The 15,517-nt window shown below is 43.5% G+C and overlaps 1 protein-coding gene across 2 annotated transcripts in view; it reads right to left on the bottom strand.

Annotated features, from left to right (window-relative positions):
• Positions 1–8,248, bottom strand: part of NCOA1 (nuclear receptor coactivator 1) — a 391,964-nt gene extending 383,716 nt beyond the window's left edge. The window contains exon 1 of one of the 2 annotated variants that reach the window (XM_069728421.1): positions 8,076–8,248. The gene's annotated coding sequence lies outside the window, so the exon portion shown is untranslated. The remainder of the gene's footprint in view (positions 1–8,075) is intronic. The other variant, XM_069728418.1, reaches the window with a different exon arrangement.
• Positions 8,249–15,517: the final 7,269 nt, after the last annotated feature.

Below are 15,517 nucleotides of genomic sequence, written 5' to 3'. Positions count from 1 at the left end.
ATCTCTTGAGTAGATCACCAGATGAATGACATCAAGCAATACCAGTTCGGGCACTGGACAGATGGGTTTATTGGAGCTGTGGTCACCAGTGGGACCACCTCCTGGAGAATGGTGAGAAGATTAACAACGTGATCAGGGCAGCACCATAACATACAATATGAACTTTGTGGGGCTTTTAGCCATCGGGTCGGATTCGCATCATGCATTAAGGAGCTGTGTTGGTTTAAAAAAACAATCTCTCCAGCCATGGAAAGGTTTCGTGAACCCATCTCCTGGTGAGATCGAGCTCATTCCCCTCCTCATGCTCCCAGTAGCCAGGAACTAGTATTATAAGGCTCTTCATCCCGTAGGTTACAGTGTTTCTTTGACGGATAACGCCAATTTCCCAAGGTTCACTTTCTAACAAGTCTCAACGACTTGACCCTTAAGACCAAAGTGTGATGATGAGCCAACACAACTCTCGACCACTACGGACTTTACCATTGTCCCCTTCAGTGCCAAAGGCCAAAAGGGACTTTACCACAAACTTCCATACTTTTAGGCACTGTATGTCGGTATTATTTGGACTCTGAATGGCAGTTCTTTTAAACAAGTAGCATAATTTTGAGTGTACTTCATGACGTCTTATGTGGCCACTGCATGATCTTATTATTTGGAAAACATACAAGCATGGCATAGCGGCATAAGTGGAGCAAAGAATGGCACAATTGTGTGTGATTTATATGGCAGTATTATATGGTCACTATGTGATCTTTTTTTCTTGGATGCTGTATGGAAATAATATTTATGTACTGTATTTTGGTATTATCTGGATATTGTAAGGAGGAACAATTTAGGCATTGTATGGCAGCATTACACGCTATCTAAATCGTAGTATTATGTGGCCACTATATAGTTTTGTTTGAATACTTTATAGGAATAGGTTTTAGGTACTATTTGCATAGTGATGTAAAAATACTTTTGGCACTGCATGGCAGCATTTTTGGTGTGCTCTTACTATATGGCCATTATATACACTGCTCAAAAAATAAAGGGAACACTAAAATCCCACATCCTAGATATCACTGAATGAAATATTCCAGTTGCAAATTTTGATTCATTGCATAGTGGAATGTGTTCAGAACAATAAAACATAATTATCAATGTAAATCAAAATGAATATCCCATGGAGGTCTGGAGTTGGAATGATGCTCAAAATCAAAGTGGAAAATCAACTTACAGGCTGATCCAACTTCAGTGGAAATGCCTCATGACAAGGAAACAATGCTCAGTAGTGTGTGTGGCCTCCACGTGCCTGTATGACCTCCCTACAATACCTGGGCATGCTCCTGATGAGGCGGCAGATGGTGTTCTGAGGGATCTCCTCCCAGACCTGGACTAAAGCATCCGCCAACTCCTGGACAGTCTATAATGCAACGTGACATTGGTGGATGGAGTGAGACATGATGTCCCAGATGTGCTCAATCAGATTCAGGTGTCTGGGGAACGGGCGGGCCAGTCCATAGCTTCAATGCCTTCTTCTGACACACTCCAGCCACATGAGGTCTGGCATTGTCCTGCATTAGGAGGAACCCAGGGCCAACCGCACCAACATATGGTCTCACAAGGGGTCTGAGGATCTCATCCTGGTACCTAATGGCAGTCAGGCTACCTCTCGCGAGCACATGGAGGGCTGTGCGGCCCTCCAAAGAAATGTCACCCCACACCATTACTGACCCACTGCCAAACCGGTCATGCTGAAGGATGTTGCAGGCAGCAGATCGCTCTCCACGGCGTCTCCAGACTCTGTCACGTCTGTCACATGTGCTCAGTGTGAATCTGCTTTCATCTGTGAAGAGCACAGGGCGCCAGTGGTGAATTTGCCAATCCTGGAGTTCTGTGGCAAATACCAAGCGTCCTGCACGGTGTTGGGCTGTGAGCCCAACCCCGATCTGTGGACTTCGGGCACTCAGACCATTGGTTTCTAACCGTTTGTGCAGACACATGCACATTTGTGGCCTGCTGGAGGTCATTTTGCAGGGTTCTGGCAGTGCTCCTCCTGTTCCTCCTTGCAGAAAGGCGGAGGTATCGGTCCTGATGCTGGGTTGTTGCCCTCCTACATCCCCCTCCACATCTCCTGGTGTACTGGCCTGTCTCCTGGTAGCGCCTCCAGCCTTTGGACACTACGCTGACAGACACAGCAAAACCTTCTTGCCACAGCTCACATTGATGTGCCATCCTGGATGAGCTGCACTACCTGAGCCACATGTGTGGGTTGTAGAGTCCGTCTCATGCTACCACGAGTTTGAAAGACCAACCAACATTCAAAAGTGACCAAAACATCAGCCAGAAAGCATTGGTACTGAGATTTGGTCTGTGGTCCCCACCTGCAGAACCATTCCTTTATTGAGGGGGTCTTGATAATTGCCAATAATTTCTATCTGTTGTCTATTCCATTTGCACAACAGCCTGTGAAATTGATTGTCAATCAGTGTCGCTTCCTAAGTGGACAGTTTGATTTCACAGAAGTTTGATTTACTTGGAGTTAGATTCTGTTGTTTAATTATTCTTTTCAGCAGTGTAGTTGTGATACTTTATGGAAATATTTCTTCGGTATTTTATGGCGGTATTATCTGAATACTGTAAGGAGGAACAATTTAGGCAGTGTATAGCCACATTAGTGGGGCACTGAATGGCAGCATTGTGTGTGAACTATATGGCAGTAATATGTGGGCACTTTATGATATTCTTTTTAGATACTTTATGGATATTTTAAGGTGGTATCAATTAGAATTGAAAGATGTTATTTTTTGGCATTGTATGACGATAATTTTTGGAAAGTGCAACTTTTTTTTTAGGATCTATACGGCAGTAATATCTGGCTACTAAATGGTATTCTTATATATATATTATGGAAATGTTTTTAGGTATTAAGGTGATATGAATTAGAAATGAAAGATGTAATTTTTTGGCATTGTACGATGATAATTTTTGGATGGTGGAACTTTTTTTTTTTTTTTTTTAACTAGATGGCAATAGTAAATGGCTACTCTGTGGTATTATAATTTGGATACTTTATAGAAATATTATTTAGATATAATATGGTGGTATTTTTTGGATACTGTATGGAGTGTCCATTTATTTGTTGCAGTTTATGATCCACTTTCAAAAATTAAAAAATTCCCGCACAGGAAGATGCTAACTGACGTGTTTCGAATGAACAATCAGCTCTTAGTTTCAGCATGATGCTGGTGGTTCTGGTGATGTATTTATGTACTAATAGCAATACTGGCGATGTATTTCTGTACTGCTGGTGGTTCTGGTGATGTATTCATGTACTAATAGCAACACTGGCGATGTATTTCTGTACTGCTGGTGGTTCTGGTGATGTATTCATGTACTAATAGCAATACTGGCGATGTATTTCTGTACTGCTGGTGGTTCTGGTGATGTATTTGTGTACTAATAGCAATACTGGCGATGTATTTCTGTACTGCTGGTGGTTCTGGTGATGTATTCCTGTACTAATAGCAATACTGGCGATGTATTTCTGTACTGCTGGTGGTTTTGGTGATGTATTTTTGTATTGATCGTGTTTCTGGGGATGAGTGTCTGTGCTGTTATTGGTTCTGATCCTCAGCTCGTTAGCACAGCACGTGACTGTAAATGTGCAAAAAACAAATGACGATGACTCAAAGCAGCTTAGCAGCACCAAACTGAACTCTTGCCCCATGCACCGGGAAACCGAGACCACCTCTGCCACTAGTCTTTATATGCAGCAAATCTTGCAGCTTCTCGCTTTAACCTGATCGCGCAGGAAAATCACTTTACTCTCAGACTATGGAAATTTACTGAAAATAGAAAGTGAGTGTAGAGGGTCACAGACATATCAAATTCTATAAAAAAAAAAAAAAAAAGAGAGAGATAATGTAAAACAAAACAGGACTGTGTCAGAGTTTACTAAACAGACGATCGGTCACATTTCCACCTTTGTAACTGGATTATCCGCATTGTTGAGGGAGCGGTCGTGCGCAGATCTGGAAAGTACAGTGTGGCTCTATAAAGGTAGCGGATTTCTCTAGGTTACGAAAGACTTATAGCACCGATACAAGGTATGATTTACCGATATATAACACAATATACAGCCCTGTATGTCATTTACACATACGTAGCATCAACGCTCAGCAGGAAAACAAGTCTGTGCAGCAAAAAGATGCATACACTCCAACAGAAACATCCAAATAGAGAGTCGATTTATTACTAAGAAATACTGTATATTATTCCAGAGTTCGTATAGTGTTACTATGATTTATCTTGAAGGAAAGAATAGGATTTATAGCGTTCTTCAGACATGGGAGCCTGCAATACCATTCATGGCCACTATGTGATGCATGGAGCCAGGCCTCCAATGCCTACGTTTTCTAGCGTTCTTCAAACATGAGAACTTGTAATACCGTTCATGGCCACTATGTGATGCATGGAGCCAGGCCTCCAATGCCTACGTTTTCTAGCGTTCTTCAAACATGAGAACTTGTAATACCGTTCATGACCACTATGTGATGTATGGAGAAGAGCCGCCAATGCCTAAGTTTTCTAGCGCTCTTCAAACATGGGAGCTGGCAAGACTGTTTGGTCGATTTACAAATGCCCCTTTTCTCTTTATTGTCCTATTCCCATCATATATGGAGGATAGGTTCTCAAAATATTACAAAACAGTGCCCAGTGCCCGGTTAAAGGTTTCGAACTTGGTCCGACAAGCTTCATTGTAGCAGATCCTGCAGCCATAATTATTTAGGTCATTTTCCCCAACCCCATAAAGAGGACATCCAGTGATCGAGATCTTCTCAGAGGATCACATTGATGCTTTTTGAGATCTTGGTCTACTACTAATTTCCAGAATGAAACTTTTTTTTTTTTTAGAGAGTTTGAGGAATTAATGTTCTTCAGAACAAAGAGATCCACCAAGTCTTCACCAGCGTCGTCTAACCTAGAGACATGAGTGAAGACCAACATGATGGAAATTTGTTGGATTTATGAAGTAATAGTTAAGAAAAAGATTGATCTGTTCATAGGACTCTTATTAAGGAGATCCCCAATTTTATCAGTGAAACCTTTACACAAGGATCTAAGAAGAATCAGAAGATCATTTTTAGTGAATGTACCGTTTATGGCATGGAAGATAAGAAGAACGAGACCAAAAGATGGAGGCTACCAGAAAAGAAGGAGATCTCCCAGACGAGGTGGAAAATCTCCTGGGCAAGGTAGAATCCTACAGGAACCTCGTGAAAGCAGCAGTCCCTGAAACGTTTCCATGTCTCTCCAATGCTGTTACTACTCTGTCCTAGATATCGAGCTGTGCACTGCTTCCTCTTCCTGCCGCTGGGTCTCTCCGTTCTTAGGCACATTGGGTTGCCGTATTCTCATGAGCTGGGTCAGATGGCGGATCGCTGCCTGAATATTCAAGCAGCTCCTATGTGACCTTCTCTATAGCCCTTAAATGCTACTCACCCCCACTTGCTAGCTAACTCAGACCTAGTCCTTTAGGCCGTATGGCACAGCTCCTTCATCCTCTGAATTCCTTGCTCTACCTGCCTGTGTGTGACCTCTACTACTGGGTAATAGGAACCTTCTATACTCTCTGTACATTATGAGGGGCATGCATGTGCATCACTTGGAGTGAATCTTGGAGAGTACCCTGCTCTACTACATCGCCAGGCACTGCTGTCTCCCCCTGCTCTACTACATCGCCAGGTTCTGATGTCTCCCCCTGCTCTACTACATCGCCAGGTTCTGCTGTCTCCCTCTGCTCTACTACATCCCCAGGTTCTGCTGTCTCCCCCTGCTCTACATCGCTAGGCTCTGCTGTCTCCCCCTGCTCTACTACATTGCCAGGTTCTGCTGTCTCCCTCTGCTCTACTACATCCCAAGGTTCTGCTGTCTCCCCCTGCTCTACATCGCTAGGCTCTGCTGTCCCCCCTGCTCTACTACATCACCAGGCTCTGCTGTCTCCCCCTGCTCTACTACATCACCAGGTTCTGCTGTCTCCCCCTGCTCTACTACATCGCAAGGTTCTGCTGTCTCCCCCTGATCTACTACATCACTAGGCTTTGCTGTCCCCCCTGCTCTACTACATCACTAGGCTTTGCTGTCCCCCCTGCTCTACTACATCGCCAGGCTCTGCTGTCTCCTCCTGCTCGACTACATCGCCAGGCACTGCTGTCTCCCCCTGCTCTACTACATCGCCAGGCTCTGCTGTCTCCCCCTGCTCTTCTACATTGCCAGGCTTTGCTGTCTCCCCCTGTTCTTCTACATCGCCAGCCTCTGTTGTCTCCCCCTACTACATCGCCAGGTTGTGCGGTCTCCCCCTACTCTACTACATCGCCAGGCACTGCTGTCTCCCCCTGCTCTACTACATCGCCAGGCTCTGCTGTCTCCCCCTGCTCTTCTACATCGTCAGCCTCTGCTGTCTCCCCCTACTACATCGCCAGGTTGTGCGGTCTTCCCCTACTCTACTACATCGCCAGTCTCTGCTACATTGCCACACTGAGCCACTTAATAAACCTACTGTTGCTACATCGCTCTGCTAATCTACATCAATCAACTCTGTCACTCCTCTTTCTTTGAGCCTGCTGGCTCCCCCTGCTCTACTACATCGCCAGGCTCTGCTGTCTCCCCCTAATCTACTACATCGCCAGGCTCTGCTGTCTCCTCCTGCTCGACTACATCGCCAGGCACTGCTGTCTCCCCCTGCTCTACTACATCGCCAGGCTCTGCTGTCTCCCCCTGCTCTTCTACATTGCCAGGCTCTGCTGTCTCCCCCTGCTCTTCTACATCGCCAGCCTCTGTTGTCTCCCCCTACTACATCGCCAGGTTGTGCGGTCTCCCCCTACTCTACTACATCGCCAGGCACTGCTGTCTCCCCCTGCTCTACTACATCGCCAGGCTCTGCTGTCTCCCCCTGCTCTTCTACATCGTCAGCCTCTGCTGTCTCCCCCTACTACATCGCCTGGTTGTGCGGTCTTCCCCTACTCTACTACATCGCCAGTCTCTGCTACATTGCCACACTGAGCCACTTAATAAACCTACTGTTGCTACATCGCTCTGCTAATCTACATCAATCAACTCTGTCACTCCTCTTTCTTTGAGCCTGCTGGCTCCTCCTGCTCTACTACATCGCTGGACTCTGCTTTACCACATATCACTGTTTCGCACAGGACTCTGTGACAATCCACTATATCTCATTGCTAGGACTACTCTGTTGTGCCACTACTTTGATTTTGCATCATCAGGGTCCTCTGACTTCCTACTACTCTACTCCTCTAGCTGTTTCAACCTAACCGCCCTGTTGCACCAAGGTCATCTGTCCATGCTGCATTGCAAATGCTTACATGGACCAAAGCTTTTGAGGATCCACCTCACAAGGTGAGACATAAGAGATGTTCTATTATCAGACTGAATCTTTGGCGTCCAGATGCAAAATTATGGGGCGGAACATGAGTGCGCTAAGGGGGCATATCAGTAAGATCAATGGGTTTTTTGTGACTTATCCCATCATAAGTAGGTCTCCTGGTCAGTGATCACCTCCAACTGATGCTGACCCATGTTGGACCTTTGGGGCTTAGTTGTGTATCAGACCCTGTAGGGTTCACTGGTACTTTGTTGGACCAGTCTGACATGGCCAATTAGGACCTCGATCTATAGTTTTCTGTAGGCTCCAATTATCTACGCCCCTAAATGATAGAGAGTGTAAATTTGTGTCCAACCTTGCACCTATAATCTCATTGCAAACATAACACCTTTTTAACAATGCATAAAAAGCAAGAAAACATCCATCGCAATTTAGTTTTACAATTCTGGAATAACAATGTTCCAAACCGTAACAACAACAAAAAAAACCAAAAAACAATAAAAACTCTGATCAGTCATTTTTCAATTACGAAAAGAAAACGATCAATTTTGTGGCGGCAGCGACGGAGCTTGAAGAAGTCGTCTGCTCGGTCATGTAATGAATTGCATTCTAGTCCTCGTATTGAATCCGTAGGATCCAGACATGTGAAGAGAACTTTCCGAGAAGCAAAACCGGACTCAGAACTTACCTTTAAGCTTTCCGGTACGGCCGATCAACTCATGGGAACGAAGCTGGTCGAGAAATTAACTCGGTGGGGAAACGGTGAGAAGGTGAAGCAGCAGGAAGAAAGCTCATTGATCTCCCATTGAAGGGCTCTAAATGAACGTTTGCGGCAGGAGGTTCTGCATCAATTACCGAGATCTATGGAAGGAAGTGAGGAGAAATAAGATAAGAAACGCGTTTCTCGCAACGTCAAAATGCCCAATTACATTAAACAATTAAGTGCACTGAGCCAGTATTGACCGGTGTTTGCCCTGACCAACTGGGGCGGTCGATTCTTGAAGGCCCTACCATCGAGAAGTGAATAATATTTTTATGCCACATTTAATAGTGCAGATTAAACTTGCTTTTGATATGTTATTAGGTTGTTTCTCAAGTTTGGACTACTAGGATCCTGGATGCAAAGAACCCTACCTGGTTGTCGTAATTGATAGACCGAAGACGATCGCTCAGGTCCTTAGGCTTTTATCCAGGGCGAAACAGGTTTAATAGACTTTTTATGTGGCAGGTGGGTTGACCTTTTTTTTTTTCAAAATTTTTTATAAAAGATTATGTGGTTCTTTGCTCCTTTTAAGAGCACTGATACAATGGCCCTTGGTGGCAGAGTGGCTCTCCACTCAGGGATGGTGTATATTACAGACGCACACGGGTAACAGACCATGAATGTTACGGAGAGTAAAGTGGTTATTTGACCAAGCCTTGACCAGAGGTAGACAACTGGTATACAGCAATGGACTGACAACTGCCACAATTAACCTTATTGCTGATTGCAACAGGCTGCTGGCAAGCTCCTCAGCAGCACTTCCTTCCTCCTGCCACACTCCTTGTTTCTATCACAATGTAGCACAGCACACAAAGGCAATGTTCTGAGAGCTGGGAAGGGGAATACCTATTAGCACCTAAAAACTATCTAGTTTTCAAGTCTTCGTTATTAATTCAATACAGACTGTGAATTTCCTCTGAAGCTCTAGTAACGGGGAGGTGATCTACATTTGCAAACTTTTAATATCATGACTTCCATACAAATGGTAATCAAACAGACCCCATTATAATCAATAGAGTTCTTCCATTGTCATAATGGGAAACGTGTGTTTCTTATGGGAGATCCTAAGACGGAACAGAAAAAAAACAAAACTTCAGGTTCTAGGGTGAATCCAACCCAATAGACATTTATTTATTAAAAACATTTTTTTAATTTGTTTTTAGTCTTACCAAAGTTTTTTTTTATTTTTTTTAAATCGTTGTGGAAGAAAAATGTGCTCAATAAACAAGTGCGAATAACTTTATATAAAAATTACAGAATTTTATCCCTGAGAAATCGTCATCCACTAGGTGTCTTGCTTCTGTCTACTGCCTGTTGTCAAGTACAATCTGTCTAGGGTAGTAAAGAAAAGGACGTTTCAGTATCTATAGGGCTGACAGAATGCGGATATGTTAGAAATTTAAAAAAAAAGACCATGAGAATAAGGACAGTTTGTCGACTCCTGAATCAGCCTCATTGAGCATCCAGGATCAATTGACTAAGTCTTCTGCCGGGGTTTAGAGAATCTCAACAAAGTCCATATTGTCCTGACTGCTCTTCCTCGAAGGTCAAAACAGCGTTCTTCAACTTCACTTGTGAAGGAAGCACCAGGGAAGTAAAAACCTATCTTGGAACCACGAGAAGAAATAGATACCCTCCTAACCATGAGGACCTAAACCAGCAATGATGGAGGCTTCAAAATATTCTCACACTAGTTTCTTGAACTTCAGTAGAATCGGTCTTGAGAAAGGTACAGGAAGACACTGGCAAAAATTTAAAGTCAGATTTTTTTTTTGTTTCTAAATCCATAAATGTTGCCTTTTTTCTTTTGCCGCCTTAGGCAATTGCCTAGATCTAACTCTTGTCCTGCCTCACGGACCATAAAAGTAATGGCAAATCATTCCGATAGGGCGTCATTCATACAGTGAGACTGCAGGTAATCCCACCCGATCATGAGGATCCAGGGGCGGAGAACCTGTGTTCTAGAAGTTAACTAACGGCACAGTGCCTGGAAGACAATGTATGAGGTATAGTGAAAAGTAAAGGCGATACGGTTCTCCCCAGAGCTCTATAATGAGGGACTCACTCGCTATGGCTAGAATACCCCTTTAATAGACATGTTATAGGGCACAATATTAACTGTTGAAAATAATAAAAGGGTGACTATTTTTTTTAATTTTTTTTTAAATTTGTACAATTTTCAGAGCTCACAATTCTCTTTCTGAAACTCGGAATGAGCTGGGTGGCGGCAAGGACACACGTTCAGGGATGATGGATTTTTATTCCGTTCACTTTTGATAATTTTGGTGCCACTAATGGATTCGGCAATCCTTGACTACACTTAGAGGGTCAGCAGGTAAGAGAAGCGCGGAGTAAACTGCTCCACCGTCATCCATTCTCTCTGTAACCTCCACGCTAAAAGTTTGATTCAATTTTTCTCTCCTCATCCATTTATAAAATCAAACACATTAATATTCACCTTCTGGCAATAACGCGTTTCGCTTGATATGTGCGATCCGTCTGGATGGAAGACGACTGCGAATATTAAGACTCCAGCTGGACGTGCGCGGCATAATCTCCTCCGCCGTCCGTCACACGGCTGCACTGGGAACTGTGGTCAGAAAACTGATGGGCCGGGATTAAAGGGAAAGGACCGATATTGCTGCCCATCTCGTATTGTATGGCAATTGTCTATGCTGTGAAGATACGAGATGTGCAGCATCGGAAACAACGGATACTGGCAGCCTGTGCGCGCATTTCTTCTGCGGTGCTGCTATCAGTGTGTCAAGAGCGGGAGAAGAGGGTGGCACTGACAATCCAACACATTGGGCAGCACTTTGAACACATTTTATAGGTGGTCATAAACTTGTCAATAACTCATGAAAGAATAAAGTTATGACCCTCTTCCCATTGAAAAAAAATAAAGCTGGATCCAAAATGGCCGACTTCAAAATGGCCGCCATGGTCACCACCCATCTTGAAAAGTTTTTCCCCTCCCATATACTAATGTGCCACAAACAGGAAGTTGATATCACCAACCATTCCCATTTTATTTAGGTGTATCCATATAAATGGCCCACCCTGTACAGCAGATAACACTGCTCACCTCCTCCTGTACAATGACTGATAACACCTCTATATACTGTTGATCAGGGGTGTCAAACTGCATTCCTCGAGGGCCGCAAACCATGCGTGTTTTCAAGATTTCCTTAGCATTGCACAAGGTGCTGGAATCATTCTCTGCAGGTGATTAAATTATCACCTGTGCAATACAAGGAAATCCTGAAAACATGACCTGTTTGCAGCCCTCGAGGAATGCAGTTTGACACCCCTGCTGTAGATAACACAGGATCCACCATTCACAATAGGTGATGTCACAGCTCACCTCCTCCTCCTGTACAATGACTGATAACACCTCTATATACAGTAGATAACACAGGATCCACCATTCACAATAGGAGATGTCACAGCTCACCTCCTCCTCCTCTTGTACAATGACTGATATCACCTCTATATACAGTAGATAACAGGATCCACCATTCACAATATGTGATATCACAGCTCACCTCCTCCTCCTGTACAATGACTGATAACAGCTCTATATACAGTAGATTACACAGGATCCACCATCCACAATAGGTGATGTCACAGCTCACCTCCTCCTCCTGTACAATGACTGATAACACCTCTATATACAGTAGATCACACAGGATCCATCATTTAGGTGATGTCACAGCTCACCTCCTCCTCCTGTACAATGACTGATATCACCTCTATATACAGTAGATAACACAGGATCCACCATTCACAATATGTGATATCACAGCTCACCTCCTCCTCTTGTACAATGACTGATAACACCTCTATATACAGTAGATAACACAGGATCCATCATTCACAATAGGTGATGTCACAGCTCACCTCCTCCTCCTGTACAATGACTGATAACACCTCTATATACAGTAGATAACACAGGATCCATCATTTAGGTGATGTCACAGCCCACCTCCCCTTCCTGTACAATGACTGATATCACCTCTATATACAGTAGATAACACAGGATCCACCATTCACAATAGGTTATGTCACAGCTCACCTCCTCCTCCTGTACAATGACAGATAACACCTCTATATACAGTAGATAACACAGGATCCATCATTCACAATAGGTGATGTCACAGCTCACCTCCTCCTCCAGTACAATGACTGATAACACCTCTATATACAGTAGATAACACAGGATCCACCATTCACAATAGGGGATGTCACAGCTCACCTCCTCCTCCTGTACAATGACTGATAACACCTCTATATACAGTAGATAACACAGGATCCACCATTCACAATAGGGGATGTCACAGCTCACCTCCTCCTCCTGTACAATGACTGATAACACCTCTATATACAGTAGATAACACAGGATTCATCATTCACAATAGGTGATGTCACAGCTCACCTCCTCCTCCTGTACAATGACTGATAACACCTCTATATACAGTAGATAACACAGGATCCACCATTCACAATATGTGATGTCACAGCTCACCTTCTCCTCCTCCTGTACAATGACTGATAACACCACCATTCCAAGTAGGTAAAACAATTACACATTTTTCAAAATACATTTAACAAAAACCTGATTTAAACAGTGGGTAATTTTCTGATTATACATTCCATTTAAGCCCTTCAGGACACAGCACATTGCTTTCATTCTTTCTGCATTCCAAGTTTTGTTTTTTTTATAAATTTTACATAAAGACCCAAAAATGTAGAAGAAATTGTATTTTCTTCAATTTCATGTGTAATGATTTGTAAGAAATGTATTTATATAATTTTATGTGCCTCTACGTTTATTCTTATGTCTGTATTTTATATTTATACCAAGATTTTTAGACCATTATATCTAGAAATTCAACCACGTATTTTATCTTTAACAGGGAAATATTATATTTCTAAAATTGTATGTGACCGGACTTTACTTTTAGAGATCACAGCATACATGTAGAACAGAAAACCAATGTAAACGCATATGGCTATGAATTAGCTCTTGGCCCTCAAGTTGTTCTGTTCGTGACATAAAATGTTAAAAATAAAGTTATAGATTACTATGATATATTTAGTATTAGTTTTTGTATGTAACTATGTTTCCGAAAACCTAGCCCTAACCGTACACCTAGCCCTAACCCTAGTAGTCACCCTATCACCAGCTCTCATCCTAACCCTACATCTGGCAAAACAAGCAAATGTGTGCAGAAAACACACCATACATGTACCCTCTGGCTCAAAACAGGATCAGCTGTGGAGGATATCCACTAATAAAACATAACTTTTAATATTAAATGCTTAAAAAATGCACATCCAACAGGACACAAACGAAAAAAACATATATAAAGTGCTCAGGTGAACCAGTGCTCAATTTAAAAAGAATGGTTTGATCTCACCCAAGCTGCCGGACACTTGTATACTTCCGTACGACACAATAAAGATCCAATTAGATGAGGAGGGGCAGGGCTAAAGTGGTATGTCTACCCTGTAACCCCTGTGTAACTCCTGTCCTAACAAGGACAGGCCCCAAATGGACCTTGCTAAAGGGACCAGCCCACCCAATGTGTATAAAGGCCCTCCCTCTTAGGGAGGAAGATACTACATTTCAAGAGATTTTGGGACTCTGCCTTTAACCCTCACCCAGACCCTCGATCTAGCCCTCTCATCCTAACTCTACATCTAGCCTTAACCCTTATCCTTACCCTACACCAAGCCCTGACTCTCATCCTAACCATATCCCTAACCCTCCACCTAGCCCTAACCCTAGTACTCACCCTATCACTCTCATCCTAACCCTACATCTAACCCTAACCTTCGCCCAGACCCAAGATCTAGCCCTCTCATCCTAACTCTACATCTAGCCCTAACCCTCGTCCTTACCCTACACCAAGCCCTAACTCTCATCCTAACTACAACCCTAGACATAGCCCTAACCGTACACCTAGCACTGACCCTAGTAGTCACCCTATCACTAACTCTCATCCTAACCCTACATCTAACCCTAACCCTCACCCAGACCCAAGATCTAGCCCTCTCATCCTAACTCTACAGCTAGCCCTCTCGCCTTTACCCTACACCAAGACCCAACTCTCACCCTAACCATACCACTAGACATAGCACTAACCCTACACCTAACCTTAGTACTCACCCTATCACCAACTCTCATCCTAACCCTACACCTAACCCTTGCCCAGACCCTAGATCTAGCCCTCTCATCCTAACTCTACATCTAGCCCAACCCTTGTCCTTACCGTACACCAAGCCCTAACTCTCATCCTAACATATCCCTAGATATAGTCCTAACCCTACACCTAACCCTAACCCTCGCCCACACCCTAGATCTAGCCCTCTCACCTTAACTCTACATCTACAATAACTCTTGTCCTTACCCTACACCAAGCCCCAACTCTCATCCTAACCATATCCCTAGAGATAACCATAACCCAAGCCCTAAATCTAAACCTTTTTTTAATGCTCATCTTAACCATACATTTAACCCTAACCCTACACTAAGACCTAATTCTCCTCCTAAACCTACACATAGCCCTCTCGTCCTAGCCCTACATCTAGCCCTAACCCTACACCAAGCCCTAACTCTCATCCCAACCCAACCCTTATGCATAGCCATAACCCTATCCCTACACATAATCCGTATGCTTACCCCCATTAATGTGATCTTGTCTTTTTACATAAGTGCTTCAGAATAAATCCCATTAACGACCATCGTAAAAATGCATACTGTCCGTCATTAAAGGTTCAAAGTGGTGAAATTAAAGTCTCCTCCCCCCCCCCCCACCCAATAAGTGGCACCAGGACCACTTATCAGGAGAAACAAAACGAACATCTAGGGTTAAAAGATTGCCTTATATTCTGATATTTATTGTGAGATCCATGATGGAAAATTTTTGTTGCTGACTCAGTCGCTTCTGTCATTCCTGAACTTTGGGACCGTTTCTGGTTTGACGAGTCAAATAAATGCAAACAATGAACGTAAGTGAACCGTCCTGACATCTCAAAAATGTAAGAAAGTTATGTAACGATGCTGGTAACCGAGAAAAGGGAGTAAAAATGGGATGAGGCACGAATGGAGTAAAGTATCGGATACACGTCTTAGTCATCAAATTTTGGTTTCTCAGCCAGTCCCATTGTCCCAATGTGAAATATTCTGCCCCAGTGACCCCCATGTAATTCCCCCATCACCCGTGAGTGATAATATTGAGAAGTAGAAGGAACTCAAACGTTTACGAGGACGACGGTGCAGAAAACAACACTGGGTAAGGCGGGAAGAAGAGCTACATGTCTTAATTTTTTTGATGGGAGAGCAGCTTACGAGTAACTCAGCT

This window comes from Ranitomeya imitator, chromosome 5 (assembly GCF_032444005.1).
Source record: "Ranitomeya imitator isolate aRanImi1 chromosome 5, aRanImi1.pri, whole genome shotgun sequence".
In the NCBI taxonomy this organism is placed as follows: Eukaryota; Metazoa; Chordata; class Amphibia; order Anura; family Dendrobatidae; genus Ranitomeya; species Ranitomeya imitator.
The sequence above is the reverse complement of the archived record's forward strand: the minus strand, read 5'-3'. Positions and strand labels throughout refer to the sequence as shown.